This window comes from Drosophila arizonae, chromosome 2 (genome assembly GCF_054131065.1).
Source record: "Drosophila arizonae isolate 15081-1271.41 chromosome 2, UAZ_ARI_1.0, whole genome shotgun sequence".
Lineage (NCBI taxonomy): Eukaryota > Metazoa > Arthropoda > Insecta > Diptera > Drosophilidae > Drosophila > Drosophila arizonae.
The window spans coordinates 17,540,559-17,553,373 of record NC_142922.1 but is presented as its reverse complement, the minus strand read 5'-3'; the positions used below and the strand labels follow the sequence as shown (position 1 = coordinate 17,553,373).

General features: G+C 36.2%; 1 long non-coding RNA gene across 1 annotated transcript; it reads left to right on the top strand.

The window, feature by feature from the left end:
• Positions 1-10,751: 10,751 nt before the first annotated feature.
• On the top strand, positions 10,752-12,013 carry LOC149270464 (uncharacterized). The gene is made up of 3 exons (XR_016270573.1): positions 10,752-11,093; positions 11,303-11,429; positions 11,872-12,013. It is a non-coding gene; the product is annotated as an uncharacterized LOC149270464 (long non-coding RNA).
• Positions 12,014-12,815: the final 802 nt, after the last annotated feature.

Here is a 12,815-nt window from a genome sequence, read left to right as displayed (position 1 = left end):
ACTCTTCTGTGAATGTGACAAAAACTGAAAACAAAACTTGAAGCTTGAGCTAGGGCAGCTGCATGACAAAAGCTGAATGCTAAAAGACTCGAAGTACTCTGAAGCTTGTGTAAGCCCTGACATAAGTTACATAAAGCACTTTAAATCTATAAGTCTAAAAATTTAGCACCACATCAAGCCATCAGTTGACCCTCAAATCAATTTCGGGAAGTATTCAGTATTTCGATAACTATTTATCGATTTCGATAACTGTTTATCGATTTCGATCACTATTTATCGATTTCGATAACTAGTTATCGATTTCGATAACTCCTTATCGATTTTGATAACTATTTACCGACATCTATAAAACATGTGGAAATACTGATAATTTGCTTGTTCAAGAAAAAAAGAGCATCATGAAGGCCTCTAATCCTGTGGGCCAACTCTTCTATGCATATGGCAAAACTGAGTGAAGGCAGCTGCATGACAAAAGCTGAATGCTACGAGACTCGGTGTAAAGTACGCCACTGCAAAGACTGAATTAAATGATGTTAATGAAATATAAAACATATTCATGATTCACAGAAATATAAATGCTCTTAGTTTAGATCTTCTAGCGAATGTATGGCAGAAGTTAAATATTCGGAGACTGCATGACAGAAGCTGAATGATATGACACTCGATGGATGGTATATCCATGAAACTTGTGGAAATATTGATCATAATTTGCTTGTTCAGAAAAAAGCATAGCCCCATGAATGCCTCTGAAACTGTGGGCCAACTCTTCTGTGAATGTGACAAAAACTGAAAACAAAACTTGAAGCTTGAGCTAGGGCAGCTGCATGACAAAAGCTGAATGCTACAAGACTCGAAGTACTCTGAAGCTTGTGTAAGCCCTGACATAAGTTACATAAAGCACTTTAAATCTATAAGTCTAAAAATTTAGCACCACATCAAGCCATCAGTTGACCTCCAATCAATTTCGGTAAGTATACAGGATTTCGATAACTATTTATCGATTTCGATAACTATTTATCGATTTCGATCACTATTTATCGATTTCGATAACTATTTATCGATTTCGATAGCTATTTATCGATTTCGATAACTATTTATCGGTTTCGATAACTATTTACCGACATCTATAAAACATGTGGAGATACTGATAATTTGCTTGTTCAAGAAAAAAAGAGCATCATGAAGGCCTCTAATACTGTGGGCCAACTCTTCTATGCATATGGCAAAACTGAGTGAAGGCAGCTACATGACAAAAGCTGAATGCTACGAGGCTCGGTGTAAAGTACACCACTGCAAAGACTGAATTAAATGATGTTAATGAAATATAAAACATATTCATGATTCACAGAAATATAAATGCTCTTAGTTTAGATCTTCTAGCGAATGTATGGCAGAAGTTAAATATTCGGAGACTGCATGACAGAAGCTGAATGATATGACAATCGATGGATGGTATATCCATGAAACTTGTGGAAATATTGATCATAATTTGCTTGTTCAGAAAAAAAGCATAGCCCCATGAATGCCTCTGAAACTGTGGGCCAACCTTCTGTGATGTGACAAAAACTGCAAAATTTAGCAACACATCAAGCCATCAGTTGACCCTCAAATCAATTTCGGGAAGTATACAGGATTTCGATAACTATTTATCGATTTCGATTACTATTTATCGATTTCGATTACTATTTATCGATTTCGATAACTAGTTATCGATTTCGGTAACTATTTATCGATTTTGATAACTATTTACCGACATCTATAAAACATGTGGAAATACTGATAATTTGCTTGTTCAAGAAAAAAAAAGCATCATGAAGGCCTCTAATACTGTGGGCCAACTCTTCTATGCATATGGCAAAACTGAGTGAAGGCAGCTGCATGACAAAAGCTGAATGCTACGAGACTCGGTGTAAAGTACGCCACTGCAAAGACTGAATTAAATGATGTTAATGAAATATAAAACATATTCATGATTCACAGAAATATAAATGCTCTTAGTTTAGATCTTCTAGCGAATGTATGGCAGAAGTTAAATATTCGGAGACTGCATGACAGAAGCTGAATGATATGACACTCGATGGATGGTATATCCATGAAACTTGTGGAAATATTGATCATAATTTGCTTGTTCAGAAAAAAGCATAGCCCCATGAATGCCTCTGAAACTGTGGGCCAACTCTTCTGTGAATGTGACAAAAACTGAAAACAAAACTTGAAGCTTGAGCTAGGGCAGCTGCATGACAAAAGCTGAATGCTAAAAGACTCGAAGTACTCTGAAGCTTGTGTAAGCCCTGACATAAGTTACATAAAGCACTTTAAATCTATAAGTCTAAAAATTTAGCACCACATCAAGCCATCAGTTGACCCTCAAATCAATTTCGGGAAGTATTCAGTATTTCGATAACTATTTATCGATTTCGATAACTGTTTATCGATTTCGATCACTATTTATCGATTTCGATAACTAGTTATCGATTTCGATAACTCCTTATCGATTTTGATAACTATTTACCGACATCTATAAAACATGTGGAAATACTGATAATTTGCTTGTTCAAGAAAAAAAGAGCATCATGAAGGCCTCTAATCCTGTGGGCCAACTCTTCTATGCATATGGCAAAACTGAGTGAAGGCAGCTGCATGACAAAAGCTGAATGCTACGAGACTCGGTGTAAAGTACGCCACTGCAAAGACTGAATTAAATGATGTTAATGAAATATAAAACATATTCATGATTCACAGAAATATAAATGCTCTTAGTTTAGATCTTCTAGCGAATGTATGGCAGAAGTTAAATATTCGGAGACTGCATGACAGAAGCTGAATGATATGACACTCGATGGATGGTATATCCATGAAACTTGTGGAAATATTGATCATAATTTGCTTGTTCAGAAAAAAGCATAGCCCCATGAATGCCTCTGATTATCGATTTCGATAACTACTTATCGATTTTTATAACTATTGATCGATTTCGATAACTATTTATCGTTTCGATAACTCCTTATCGATTTTGATAACTATTTACCGACATCTATAAAACATGTGGAAATACTGATACTATGAAGCTTATGTAAGCCCTGACATAAGTTACATAAAGCACTTTAAATCTATAAGTCTAAAAATTTAGCAACACATCAAGCCATCAGTTGACCCTCAAATCAATTTCGGGAAGTATACAGGATTTCGATAACTATTTATCGATTTCGATAACTAGTTATCGATTTCGATAACTACTTATCGATTTTTATGACTATTGATCGATTTCGATAACTATTTATCGATTTTGATAACTATTTACCGACATCTATAAAACATGTGGAAATACTGATAATAACAAGCAAATGCTTGTTCAAGAAAAAAAGAGCATCATGAAGGCCTCTATTACTGTGGGCCAACTCTTCTATGCATATGGCAAAACTGAGTGAAGGCAGCTACATGACAAAAGCTGAATGCTACGAGACTCGGTGTAAAGTACACCACTGCAAAGACTGAATTAAATGATGTTAATGAAATATAAAACATATTCATGATTCACAGAAATATAAATGCTCTTAGTTTAGATCTTCTAGCGAATGTATGGCAGAAGTTAAATATTCGGAGACTGCATGACAGAAGCTGAATGATATGACACTCGATGGATGGTATATCCATGAAACTTGTGGAAATATTGATCATAATTTGCTTGTTCAGAAAAAAGCATAGCCCCATGAATGCCTCTGAAACTGTGGGCCAACTCTTCTGTGAATGTGACAAAAACTGAAAACAAAACTTGAAGCTTGAGCTAGGGCAGCTGCATGACAAAAGCTGAATGCTACAAGACTCGAAGTACTCTGAAGCTTGTGTAAGCCCTGACATAAGTTACATAAAGCACTTTAAATCTATAAGTCTAAAAATTTAGCACCACATCAAGCCATCAGTTGACCTCCAATCAATTTCGGTAAGTATACAGGATTTCGATAACTATTTATCGATTTCGATAACTATTTATCGATTTCGATCACTATTTATCGATTTCGATAACTATTTATCGGTTTCGATAGCTATTTATCGATTTCGATAACTATTTATCGGTTTCGATAACTATTTACCGACATCTATAAAACATGTGGAGATACTGATAATTTGCTTGTTCAAGAAAAAAAGAGCATCATGAAGGCCTCTAATACTGTGGGCCAACTCTTCTATGCATATGGCAAAACTGAGTGAAGGCAGCTACATGACAAAAGCTGAATGCTACGAGGCTCGGTGTAAAGTACACCACTGCAAAGACTGAATTAAATGATGTTAATGAAATATAAAACATATTCATGATTCACAGAAATATAAATGCTCTTAGTTTAGATCTTCTAGCGAATGTATGGCAGAAGTTAAATATTCGGAGACTGCATGACAGAAGCTGAATGATATGACAATCGATGGATGGTATATCCATGAAACTTGTGGAAATATTGATCATAATTTGCTTGTTCAGAAAAAAAGCATAGCCCCATGAATGCCTCTGAAACTGTGGGCCAACCTTCTGTGATGTGACAAAAACTGCAAAATTTAGCAACACATCAAGCCATCAGTTGACCCTCAAATCAATTTCGGGAAGTATACAGGATTTCGATAACTATTTATCGATTTCGATAACTATTTATCGATTTCGATTACTATTTATCGATTTCGATAACTAGTTATCGATTTCGGTAACTATTTATCGATTTTGATAACTATTTACCGACATCTATAAAACATGTGGAAATACTGATAATTTGCTTGTTCAAGAAAAAACGAGCATCATGAAGGCCTCTAATACTGTGGGCCAACTCTTCTATGCATATGGCAAAACTGAGTGAAGGCAGCTGCATGACAAAAGCTGAATGCTACGAGACTCGGTGTAAAGTACGCCACTGCAAAGACTGAATTAAATGATGTTAATGAAATATAAAACATATTCATGATTCACAGAAATATAAATGCTCTTAGTTTAGATCTTCTAGCGAATGTATGGCAGAAGTTAAATATTCGGAGACTGCATGACAGAAGCTGAATGATATGACACTCGATGGATGGTATATCCATGAAACTTGTGGAAATATTGATCATAATTTGCTTGTTCAGAAAAAAGCATAGCCCCATGAATGCCTCTGAAACTGTGGGCCAACTCTTCTGTGAATGTGACAAAAACTGAAAACAAAACTTGAAGCTTGAGCTAGGGCAGCTGCATGACAAAAGCTGAATGCTAAAAGACTCGAAGTACTCTGAAGCTTGTGTAAGCCCTGACATAAGTTACATAAAGCACTTTAAATCTATAAGTCTAAAAATTTAGCACCACATCAAGCCATCAGTTGACCCTCAAATCAATTTCGGGAAGTATTCAGTATTTCGATAACTATTTATCGATTTCGATAACTGTTTATCGATTTCGATCACTATTTATCGATTTCGATAACTAGTTATCGATTTCGATAACTCCTTATCGATTTTGATAACTATTTACCGACATCTATAAAACATGTGGAAATACTGATAAAAAAAGAGCATCATGAAGGCCTCTAATCCTGTGGGCCAACTCTTCTATGCATATGGCAAAACTGAGTGAAGGCAGCTGCATGACAAAAGCTGAATGCTACGAGACTCGGTGTAAAGTACACCACTGCAAAGACTGAATTAAATGATGTTAATGAAATATAAAACATATCATGATTCACAGAAATATAAATGCTCTTAGTTTAGATCTTCTAGCGAATGTATGGCAGAAGTTAAATATTCGGAGACTGCATGACAGAAGCTGAATGATATGACACTCGATGGATGGTATATCCATGAAACTTGTGGAAATATTGATCATAATTGCTTGTTCAGAAAAAAAAGCATAGCCCCATGAATGCCTCTGAAACTGTGGGCCAACCTTCTGTGAATGTGACAAAAACTGCAAACAAAAATTGAAACTTGAACTAGGGCAGCTGCATGACAAAAGCTGAATGCTACAAGACTCGAAGTACTATGAAGCTTGTGTAAGCCCTGACATAAGTTACATAAAGCACTTTAAATCTATAAGTCTAAAAATTTAGCAACACATCAAGCCATCAGTTGACCCTCAAATCAATTTCGGGAAGTATTCAGGATTTCGATAACTATTTATCGTTTTCGATAACTATTTATCGATTTCGATTACTATTTATCGATTTTGATAACTTTTTACCGACATCTATAAAACATGTGGAAATACTGATAATTTGCTTGTTCAAGAAAAAAAAGAGCATCATGAAGGCCTCTAATCCTGTGGGCCAACTCTTCTATGCATATGGCAAAACTGAGTGAAGGCAGCTGCATGACAAAAGCTGAATGCTACGAGACTCGGTGTAAAGTACACCACTGCAAAGACTGAATTAAATGATGTTAATGAAATATAAAACATATTCATGATTCACAGAAATATAAATGCTCTTAGTTTAGATCTTCTAGCGAATGTATGGCAGAAGTTAAATATTCGGAGACTGCATGACAGAAGCTGAATGATATGACACTCGATGGATGGTATATCCATGAAACTTGTGGAAATATTGATCATAATTTGCTTGTTCAGAAAAAAGCATAGCCCCATGAATGCCTCTGAAACTGTGGGCCAACCTCCTGTGAATGTGACAAAAACTGCAAAATTTAGCAACACATCAAGCCATCAGTTGACCCTCAAATCAATTTCGGGAAGTATTCAGGATTTCGATAACTATTTATCGTTTTCGATAACTATTTATCGATTTCGATTACTATTTATCGATTTCGATAACTAGTTATCGATTTCGGTAACTATTTATCGATTTTGATAACTATTTACCGACATCTATAAAACATGTGGAAATACTGATAATTTGCTTGTTCAAGAAAAAACGAGCATCATGAAGGCCTCTAATACTGTGGGCCAACTCTTCTATGCATATGGCAAAACTGAGTGAAGGCAGCTGCATGACAAAAGCTGAATGCTACGAGACTCGGTGTAAAGTACGCCACTGCAAAGACTGAATTAAATGATGTTAATGAAATATAAAACATTTTCATGATTCACAGAAATATAAATGCTCTTAGTTTAGATCTTCTAGCGAATGTATGGCAGAAGTTAAATATTCGGAGACTGCATGACAGAAGCTGAATGATATGACACTCGATGGATGGTATATCCATGAAACTTGTGGAAATATTGATCATAATTTGCTTGTTCAGAAAAAAGCATAGCCCCATGAATGCCTCTGAAACTGTGGGCCAACTCTTCTGTGAATGTGACAAAAACTGAAAACAAAACTTGAAGCTTGAGCTAGGGCAGCTGCATGACAAAAGCTGAATGCTAAAAGACTCGAAGTACTCTGAAGCTTGTGTAAGCCCTGACATAAGTTACATAAAGCACTTTAAATCTATAAGTCTAAAAATTTAGCACCACATCAAGCCATCAATTGACCCCCCAATCAATGTCGGTAAGTATACAGGATTTCGATAACTATTTATCGATTTCGATAACTATTTATCGATTTCGATAACTGTTTATCGATTTCGATAACTATTTATCGGTTTCGATAACTAGTTATCGATTTCGATAACTCCTTATCGATTTTGATAACTATTTACCGACATCTATAAAACATGTGGAAATACTGATAATTTGCTTGTTCAAGAAAAAAAGAGCATCATGAAGGCCTCTAATCCTGTGGGCCAACTCTTCTATGCATATGGCAAAACTGAGTGAAGGCAGCTGCATGACAAAAGCTGAATGCTACGAGACTCGGTGTAAAGTACGCCACTGCAAAGACTGAATTAAATGATGTTAATGAAATATAAAACATTTTCATGATTCACAGAAATATAAATGCTCTTAGTTTAGATCTTCTAGCGAATGTATGGCAGAAGTTAAATATTCGGAGACTGCATGACAGAAGCTGAATGATATGACACTCGATGGATGGTATATCCATGAAACTTGTGGAAATATTGATCATAATTTGCTTGTTCAGAAAAAAGCATAGCCCCATGAATGCCTCTGAAACTGTGGGCCAACTCTTCTGTGAATGTGACAAAAACTGAAAACAAAACTTGAAGCTTGAGCTAGGGCAGCTGCATGACAAAAGCTGAGTGCTACAAGACTCGAAGTACTCTGAAGCTTGTGTAAGCCCTGACATAAGTTACATAAAGCACTTTAAATCTATAAGTCTAAAAATTTAGCACCACATCAAGCCATCAGTTGACCCCCCAATCAATTTCGGTAAGTATACAGGATTTCGATAACTATTTATCGATTTCGATAACTATTTATCGATTTCGATAACTATTTATCGATTTCGATAACTATTTATCGATTTCGATCACTATTTATCGATTTCATTAACTATTTATCGGTTTCGATAACTATTTATCGACTTCGATACTTATTTATCGATTTCGATAACTATTTATCGTTTCGATAACTCCTTATCGATTTTGATAACTATTTACCGACATCTATAAAACATGTGGAAATACTGATAATTTGCTTGTTCAAGAAAAAAAAGAGCATCATGAAGGCCTCTAATACTGTGGGCCAACTCTTCTATGCATATGGCAAAACTGAGTGAAGGCAGCTGCATGACAAAAGCTGAATGCTATGAGACTCGGTGTAAAGTACACCACTGCAAAGACTGAATTAAATGATGTTAATGAAATATAAAACATATTCATGATTCACAGAAATATAAATGCTCTTAGTTTAGATCTTCTAGCGAATGTATGGCAGAAGTTAAATATTCGGAGACTGCATGACAGAAGGTGATTGATATGACACTCGATGGATGGTATATCCATGAAACTTGTGGAAATATTGATCATAATTTGCTTGTTCAGAAAAAAAGCATAGCCCCATGAATGCCTCTGAAACTGTGGGCCAACCTCCTGTGAATGTGACAAAAACTGCAAAATTTAGCAACACATCAAGCCATCAGTTGACCCTCAAATCAATTTCGGGAAGTATTCAGGATTTCGATAACTATTTATCGTTTTCGATAACTATTTATCGATTTCGATTACTATTTATCGATTTCGATAACTAGTTATCGATTTCGGTAACTATTTATCGATTTTGATAACTATTTACCGACATCTATAAAACATGTGGAAATACTGATAATTTGCTTGTTCAAGAAAAAACGAGCATCATGAAGGCCTCTAATACTGTGGGCCAACTCTTCTATGCATATGGCAAAACTGAGTGAAGGCAGCTGCATGACAAAAGCTGAATGCTACGAGACTCGGTGTAAAGTACGCCACTGCAAAGACTGAATTAAATGATGTTAATGAAATATAAAACATTTTCATGATTCACAGAAATATAAATGCTCTTAGTTTAGATCTTCTAGCGAATGTATGGCAGAAGTTAAATATTCGGAGACTGCATGACAGAAGCTGAATGATATGACACTCGATGGATGGTATATCCATGAAACTTGTGGAAATATTGATCATAATTTGCTTGTTCAGAAAAAAGCATAGCCCCATGAATGCCTCTGAAACTGTGGGCCAACTCTTCTGTGAATGTGACAAAAACTGAAAACAAAACTTGAAGCTTGAGCTAGGGCAGCTGCATGACAAAAGCTGAATGCTAAAAGACTCGAAGTACTCTGAAGCTTGTGTAAGCCCTGACATAAGTTACATAAAGCACTTTAAATCTATAAGTCTAAAAATTTAGCACCACATCAAGCCATCAATTGACCCCCCAATCAATGTCGGTAAGTATACAGGATTTCGATAACTATTTATCGATTTCGATAACTATTTATCGATTTTTATGACTATTGATCGATTTCGATAACTATTGATCGATTTCGATAACTATTTATCGATTTCGATAACTATTTATCGATTTCGATAACTATTTATCGGTTTCGATAACTATTTACCGACATCTATAAAACATGTGGAAATACTGATAATTTGCTTGTTCAAGAAAAAACGAGCATCATGAAGGCCTCTAATACTGTGGGCCAACTCTTCTATGCATATGGCAAAACTGAGTGAAGGCAGCTGCATGACAAAAGCTGAATGCTACGAGACTCGGTGTAAAGTACGCCACTGCAAAGACTGAATTAAATGATGTTAATGAAATATAAAACATTTTCATGATTCACAGAAATATAAATGCTCTTAGTTTAGATCTTCTAGCGAATGTATGGCAGAAGTTAAATATTCGGAGACTGCATGACAGAAGCTGAATGATATGACACTCGATGGATGGTATATCCATGAAACTTGTGGAAATATTGATCATAATTTGCTTGTTCAGAAAAAAGCATAGCCCCATGAATGCCTCTGAAACTGTGGGCCAACTCTTCTGTGAATGTGATAAAAAAAAACTGAAAACAAAACTTGAAGTTTGAGCTAGGGCAGCTGCATGACAAAAGCTGAATGCTACAAGACTTGAAGTACTCTGAAGCTTGTGTAAGCCCTGACATAAGTTACATAAAGCACTTTAAATCTATAAGTCTAAAAATTTAGCACCACATCAAGCCATCAGTTGACCCCCCAATCAATTTCGGTAAGTATACAGGATTTCGATAACTATTTATCGATTTCGATAACTGTTTAGCGTTTTCGATAACTATTTAGCGACATCTATAAAACATGTGGAAATACTGATAATTTGCTCGTTCAAGAAAAAAACAGCATCATGAAGGCCTCTAATACTGCGGGCCAACTCTTCTATGCATATAGCAAAACTGAGTGATTCACAGAAATATAAATGCTCTTAGTTCGGAGACTGCATGACAGAAGCTGATTGATATGACACTCGATGGATGGTTTATCCATGAAACTTGTCGAAATGTTGATCATAATTTGCTTGTTCAGAAAAAAGCATAGCCCCATGAATGCCTCTGAAACTGTGGGCCAAGCTTCTGTGAATGTGACAAAAACTGCAAACAAAAATTGAAACTTGAACTAGGGCAGCTGCATGACAAAAGCTGAATGCTACAAGACTCGAAGTACTATGAAGCTTGTGTAAGCCCTGACATAAGTTACATAAAGCACTTTAAATCTATAAGTCAAAAAATTGAGCAACACCAAGCCATTAGTTGACCCCCCAATCAATTTCGGTAAGTATACTGGATTTCGATAACTCTTCGATAACTATTTATCTAGTTCGAAAATTATTTAACGAGTTCGATAACTATTTAACGATTTCGATAACTATCTATCGATTTCGAAGACTATTTATCAATTTCGATGACTATTTATCAATTTCGATAACTATTTACCAACATCTATGAAACATGCAGAAATATTGATAAATTTTCTCGTTCAGGAAAACAACATGGCCTCATGAAGGCCTCTGAAACTGTGGGCCAACTCTTCTAGTGAATATGGCACAAACTGAGTGAAAGCAGCTGCATGACAAAAGCTGAATGCTCCGAGACTCGGTGTAAGTATGTGTAAGTATGTAGTAGAATAATAATAATAAACTCGATATCCGCACTGTATACACGGACATTTGAAAAAGAAAATATGATTTCACTAGCTCTGATATCTTTTGATATCGACGCGTTCAAACATACGGACAGACGGACGGACTGACTGACAGACAGACAGACAGACGGACAGGGCTAAATCGACTCAGCTTGTCGCCCTGATCATCAAGAATATTATACTTTATGGTGTCTGCCACGCCTCCTTCTGTCTGCTACATTCATTACAACAAAACCATTATACCCTGATTTCCCATTTTCATTGGGTTCAGGGTATAAATATCATATACTAATTCAATATTACATACAAATAAATATATGTATAATTACCTCAATTTGTTAAGTTTGAAACATGTAATTTCGCTTGAAGCAAGGAAAACAACTTCAAAGTTTTCGCCCGCTTTCACAGGTGGCATGTGCGAAACACTGCCCTCCGACTGAAGAACCCCGCTGCCCAACGGCGGAAGCCGTGGAGGAGCCATGTCCACTCAGAGGACCTGGGGAGTCGCCGCAAGTTTACCAATAAAATTAAAAGTTCGGCTGCATGCGCAGATTTCGCTTTTTATTGAAACTAGAAAATCCGATAAGAGTGCGGCAGGCAGGCCGCGATGACGCCGTGGACGGTTCCTGTGCGGCGCCGCCGCTGCGCCCAGGACGTGCTGCAAGCGGCAAAGTTTTGATTGCCAATAAGGAATTACAGGTGATAATACAGCATAATCTGCCACGTTCCACAGTTGCCTCAGCAACAACAACAGCAGCAGAAACAACAGGTAGAAGCCGTTGCCAGCTGCCCGTCGTCTAGCTAGGAAATTGTGTTCTGGAATTTATTTATCCATTTTATTATACATATTAATATTGTGAATTGTTGCACCCACCACAAGTGAACGAAAAGTTCAGCCAAACCACAAATTAGCTTGTTTTTTTAAACACTCATAAGTATTTTAATTGGAAAAGTCGAGCAAAAGTTAAACCTGCTTTGATCAAGCATCAATCCAATCATTTTGAAACATAGTTTCCCCAACTCATCGAAATATTTACCTTGTTGATTCATAGTTTAGGTGCAATCAGGTTTATTAACTTATCAATGGTGCAATGAACGCCCACAACTTTCGGCTACCTGTCAGGTATTTCAATCAAAACTTTTTGCATAAGTTCTAATAAATTATATTCATATGAAATGATTTATTTCAAGCAAAAGCATTTTACGCCATCTGAGAGAACTGTGGAATGTATACCTTAAAGGGGAGAAATTCCTCCATCGTTTAGCAAGAATTGGCCACCTTAAGTTCATTTCTTATGTTGAGAGTTGACAAATTAATTAAAATTGGGCAAGAGCGCCAATCAATGCCAGCA